General features: G+C 38.8%; 1 long non-coding RNA gene across 1 annotated transcript; it reads left to right on the top strand.

Moving 5' to 3' along the window:
• Positions 1-47: 47 nt before the first annotated feature.
• On the top strand, positions 48-2,898 carry LOC136177622 (uncharacterized). The gene is made up of 2 exons (XR_010665112.1): positions 48-1,923; positions 2,262-2,898. It is a non-coding gene; the product is annotated as an uncharacterized lncRNA (long non-coding RNA).
• Positions 2,899-6,442: the final 3,544 nt, after the last annotated feature.

The raw sequence follows: 6,442 nt of genomic DNA, 5'->3' as shown, positions 1-6,442 counted from the left end.
TCAAAGCGGGAGGGGCTGGGTTGGGGTTGGGGGTTGGGGGTTGGGGGGGGGGGGGGGGGGGGATGGTAGGGGGTCGTGGCTCGAGTCCACACATACACACTAGTTTGCAAATTCTTGCCTGTGCTCTAGTCAGGGATGGAATATTTTTAAAAGAAAGGATGGTTCTGTTGTTTTTGGGACTTTTTTTGTAAAAAATAATCCAGACATCCTTGCATGATGACATAACAGGGGTTTCCAGGTTTGGCTGCACTTGAGTTCACTTGGGTTTACATTTGAAATGTGCATGTGTATTTATACACAATCTTCAATAAAGTTGTGTAAAGCTTCCTAAGGGTCCTGCTCTGGTTTTTCTTCTCGGTGCACTGCAGCAGTGTCTCTGTCTGTGCTTGTGTGTGTTAGTGTGTGTGTGCGTGTTTCATTGGCAGACTCCCATCACTGTACCCTGATGTGTGTATTTTTCATAAATAATGGAAGACACCATTGTTAGTACTCTTTCACTTGAGAGAAGAATAGGGAAAATACCAAAAGGATGCATATGTCTTGGCTGACTTATCCTTACATTTGGTATATAATCAATGATTGTATGGAGGCGTTACATTGCGTCCATCATTTATTTGTACAGATCTCGATCAGAACACATAGTAAGAATCATTTCCATGCCATTCCCTTTATGCAGAACAAACATTAATCTCCTTTCAGCCCACTGGATCATGTTTACATTGTAAGCTGATTAGTTTAGTAGGAATTGAAATGATGCTTGCAGTTGTCCTTTATGTTCCCCCTGTCTCTAATCAAATATGTGCAGCAGCTGCAGGCTGATCTGCGAGGAGGAACACGGTGTTCTCTCCGGGTTCCGACGGGTTCTCTGCCCGCTCACAGCTGGGAGGTTCCCCCGAGCAGCGGCTCATCAGCTCTGACCAATAGGAAGCAGGAGAGGATGCAGCAGCTGTGTGCAGAACAGAGCATCACTCGCGAGGAAAAACAGGATCCTAATGACTGTTCCATCTCTCCGTGAGTGCTTGAAATGTCTTACTTTGTGTAGAACAGGGAAATGCAATTAATAATATATAACTTACATGAATTTAAGCGGATTATATTACGAGTAAATCTTGATGTTAGCACCCGAATTAAACGCATTAAAGTACCGCTGTTTCAATTACATTGTTGAGGTTGTTACTGTTTAAAAGAAGGAAAACATAAGTCAAAACAGTGTTAGAATTACAAAAATGTTTACGCTTTTGTCAAAACAAGAACTTCACTTCAATAAAACACTAACATAAACAACCTGTACAATATTTGTTTACTCAGCAAGGTAGGCTTTTCAGCGCTGCAATGTAAGATTGGCTGCCTTTAAAATGAAAACTGCTCAAATCCTATGAAGATTTAATTGAATGCAAAGTTTCTAACAGCAACTGATGAAATCATTTGGTGCTTCACAAGTCTCCCTATAATAACACGAAGGGGCTGTTTTAAATCTATCCAGCTGAGGGCGCACTCTCACATTTCCTCTTTTTTTTTTTTTCTTTTTTGCTGGTGTTTGAAAACCTCGTCAGAGTGGGACCTCGCGTTTCTCTCTACTCTCTGGTCGTGCCTACACCCGTCCTGACGTTCCGCGCGAATTTTATCCACGCTGCTCCGCCAAATCCACTCATTTTCCACACCTACCTGACATGCGGTAATTGCGAGGAGGAACGGGAGGGGAGGAAAAAAAAAATCATCATCAGTCCTCCGTGGATTTGTAAAAACTTTTCAGTTTCTAATCGAGTGGATTTGATACCGGATCAACTTTTTCTCACGACGCAGGGACAGAGACAGACAACAATAGATTATAAAACAGTCTGCTGCAGTTCAGCTGCAAGGTGAAGGAGTGAGTGCGGAGTCGATGTGGAATCTCGGCTTGCTCTCAGATTCAACAAAATCCCGGTAATGTTTGCTTGGAAGGACTTTTCTTGTGGCTTTTCGTTGCTTCTTATTTTACGTGGTTCATTACGCAACCAAAACCTATAATCGTATATTTTTTTCTGTGATACCATGAAGAATAATCGGCTTATATAAAGATATGACTTTTTCTTGTTAAAGGGTGAAAGTGTTGTAATGTGTTTTTCGTGATAGTCCTCGCGTAAATCATTGTTTAAGATTTCCTGTCTGCAGAATTGTACAGCTCTTGCTTTCTTCGTTACTTATTCATGTTATGCAGAATAAATATTTATGTCATAATGTAAAAATAACATGTATAACCAAATCCCCCTCCCGTGTTCCAGCATGATGATGAACGTCGCCTATGCTGCTCTCGACGGAGAGCCTCGCCGTCCTCACCTGCCATATGCCGTTTTCACTGAGGTCATCTGAGGAGAACAGCGGGTGCAGGAAATTTGGGAAAAGGTACAGGGGGTGGGTTTTTTTTTTTCTCTCTCTCTCCCTTTTCTTTGGGTGGGGTTTTTTGTCTTGTATTAATGCGGCCACGTTCTTGCGCGCACGCCATTTTTCCGTGCGCTTTTACGCACAGCGACACGAAACCCGACTGAGACTCGAAGTGGAGTGAGGAGGACAAAAGAAAAGGCAAAGAGCAGCGAGAGCCAAGTGCTGGTTGAGGTAGTAGTTTGTGCTGTTGGTCGGGTTGTCATATTACCCCTTGTGGAGATGACTGCGCAATCTACTGCCTTGCCGGCGCTGGTGACTTAACGACAGAGGAACCAAACGGGATCGATGTGAAGGACGGAGCCCACTGCATTGTTTGTAAACACGGGAATTTGGAAACGAAATAGCTTTCATACTAACATCTCATGCAAACGCTATTGTGCGTAAATGTGACTTGAGCAGATGTGTACCAATGAAACACAAGCAAACCTAATACGTCTTCTTTTGGATGTGATTTGTAATAAAATGACCTTGATGGCATCATGTTGGTTTGTGTTTCTTCTCTCTGAATATGTGTTTTTAATTTGTTTTCGATGCTAATCTTGTTTTAAATTTCAGATTATATTTCAACAAAATCATATTTGTAAAGACATAATTTGAAAGCAGATCGAAATTTCAGAATTTCAAAATTCAGTTTACTGTATTTCTTGCTTGGACCATTTGTGAAACTAAAATCAAGTTTAGGGAGTGTCATAAAATGAATATAGTTGAAGGGTGTATGTGCCCCCCCCCCCCCCCCCCCAAAGGGATAGTGGTCTGTTTATGGGGGAGTGGGTGACAGGTACATTTTTACCTCTCAAGAGTGCGTGCCATTTGTCACAGCTCCCTTCACTTTGTTAGGAACTTGAACAGAAAGTAGCAGAAATGTGCAAACACACTCAAGATGTGTCCAGTTGAGTGAGTGATAACTCTTGGTTTCAAAAAATTAAAGATGGATTGATTTGCTATTACATGTATAAACAATATATGTCCAAAAAGACTAACAAAAAAAACTAATTAAAAGACACCTGTGACAAAAGTAGACAAAAAAAAGGAATAAAGAATGGCTAGAATATTCTCTATGAAGAACAGTCACATTTTCGCTGCATTAGAATATGTCCTTTTTTATTTATTTAAGCCTAAACTGGAGTACATCATTTCAAATTCTTTGGGGACTTTTAATGGCAAGTATAATATTTAAATAGAGATTTGACTTCTTTTTTTTTTTACAAGTGAAACAAAGTTGTGCTCTGTTGACCCTGTTCTGTCAGCCTGTCTCCTGTAAAGTGTTTCAGATTCAGTGAGCACTCCATAGTCCCACTAATGAATCCCTCTGCTCTCAAACTCTAACAGTCTTTCCGAGGCCAGTTGACCCTGTTTGTCAGTTTTTGCTTTCCCCCAGGAAGTATATGCAAAAAAAAAGCAACAATATTGGTTAGCTCTTCAGCACTTCTCCTCTTATTGGAAACCATTTGTCTGCGTTCATGTTGAGCTTTGATTTTCATGAAATTCCATTTTTACTCTTAAATAACGCAAACAACTTTTTTTTTTTTACATTGACCTTTAACATTTATTTTGTTTTTTATTTCTGGAAAAGAAACACTGAAGGTAAACATTGCTTATTCCCCCCAAAGTTGCACAAGGAAACATTAAAAATATTTCTTTTTTGACTTCATAAGTTATCCTTTTGTTATACAAAATGTACATTTCACATTCACAAGTGGAGAGGTTGAGGGTAGCACAATGGTCTCTTAAAAACGGTTTCCCACTGAGCTTCAAACTTCCTCTCTGCTACAGAAAAAAACAGCATCTCTTCTCATTTTCCCATATCAAACCTTAACAGACTAAGGTAGAAAACAACAGCAGTGGCTACTTTCACAATACAGCAATTTCAAAAAGTTGGGTCAAAGGGACAAGGGAAACTTTCAAGTCTAAGAGCTTCCCAAACATACCAACAAACTCCTATCTTTTTACAAATGTAGTGTTACCTATACTCCACCTTGGAGGACTCCCTTCCTTTAAATAAAATAAATCTTACAAGTTCGGACACTTGAACTACACATGATAACTGAACCTGAGTTGATGTGCAGTGGTTGGGTGGCACAGTAGGATGACAAAAATAAATCATGTTTTCATTCTTTGACATTCATCTATGAGAAAAAGGCTTAATGACAGGTATAAGGATGAACATTCAACAAATATTCCCCAGTCAGGCATTGTCTTAATACGTTTACAGTTCAAAACATTCACTCTTTCTCTGTCAGATGAAATCTGATTGTAAGGAACCACACTGTTGAACTAAAGCGTATGCTACAACAATGCTGAGGTGGGGGGCAGGGCAGTTTTTTACCTAAAGTAAAACAGATACAAAATAATTGACATTCAATAAATTAAACCCAGAAAAAAAAAAACATCTGGGAACTGCCATCTTGTACGATGGACAAAATGCACCATAAGAGGTAAAACAGATATACTTATGAAATGTATGATAACGCATACATGTTTTTAAATGAATAGTCCTTTATGGAATGTACAGGAGGAAATACGCACCATTTGACTTCAGGCAAATGTAAATGACCACCGCTTGAAGGAATGTAGATAATTGTCATCTGCAAAAATGTCTCAAGCTAAGATTATAAGTAGCCTATACAACACGATGGCACATATCATTTCATGTAAAGCAATGGTTCAACATTTTGGGAGATGCGCTTATTTGTTTTCTGGCTGTGAATTACTTCAAAAGATTGATACTTTCCTGTTTGCTTACCAAGGGGACCGTAAACTAAGCTGAGCGCAAAAACTTGAATCGAGGGGTAACAGCTAGCTTACTTAGCTAGCTTACAAAATGTACCAACCAACACCCCTAAGACCACTTGTGAAAATGTTTAAACTTAAGTTTTATGCTTTTTGAGGAGCTATGGGTGTGTCCCATGCTGGTATTACTAGCAAGATCAGCATACATTGTGTTTTGGTCATACCAATATATGACCAACACCAAAACACAACATAGACTGGTAGCACCTTGTAAAACATTGAATGGTCATTTTGGTAAATTGGTAAACAGAATACAAAAGTGAATTTAATGAGCTGGTAAGTGGTATTTGTTCCCTTAGCATAGAGTAAGGCTAGCTGTTTCCCCGTTTCAATTTTTTATGTTAGCTAGATTTAGCTAGCGAGTATCTGCTAGCTGTAGCTTCTGCGATTTATCTTGTAGTTGCGCCAGAAAGAAAATAAGTTCACATCCAAGTATGTCTGAACTATTCCTTTCTCATCTTAGTCCCGCACCATTTCCTAACAAACTTCTTTGGATTCAGTTTATCACTTTTACTATCTCATGAAAAAGAGCGAGATATTCTAATTATACAGTCAAGCTTAAAGTACACCAAACCCCTAAACCTCTACATGTCCATTAGTGAGGAGCAAAAGAGTCATAATAACTAGCAATGACAGTTTTTTTTATCAGTCAAGGTTGTAAAACATGCAGCTTACTCTATTTTTATGCCTTCAATATTTTTTTTTTTTTAAAGCTTGGAATCCAAGTTTTAAAAAAAATGATGTACTTTTTTCATCGATCCTCTTCCCCCAGACTAACTCACATCTCCTGCATCTTAAACAAATGTGTCTGGATGAGGAGTATAGCCTGTATGAATGCAGAATAATAAGGTGGGAGAGGGCAGAAAAAATACACATGCACATCAGTTCCTAAGGCCCTGCCACACAATAATGAACGCTTCATATTTCCTTTTCTTTTTAAAAAACCCAGGCAACAAGATGTAAAAAAGGGCAAAACATACATGATCTGATTTTGAGTCAATCCATTACCATTCTATGTTAACTTTTTCCCTTCCTTCACAATGAATCTGCTCTTAAATTTCTGGGATGCTAATAACCCTAACGGAAAAAAAAGAAACATTTATAAATATATGACAGATCTCTGCACATTAACAAACAAATGACATCATCTCTAACTTTGTTACGTAACATAAATACAACTTCAGTCCATTAAAAACAAACAGGTTTAAACCATTGCACTGTTGCTTATATT

This window comes from Labrus bergylta, chromosome 23, assembly GCF_963930695.1.
Source record: "Labrus bergylta chromosome 23, fLabBer1.1, whole genome shotgun sequence".
Lineage (NCBI taxonomy): Eukaryota > Metazoa > Chordata > Actinopteri > Labriformes > Labridae > Labrus > Labrus bergylta.
Note: the sequence above shows the minus strand (reverse complement) of the source record. Positions and strands in the feature narration are given on the sequence as shown.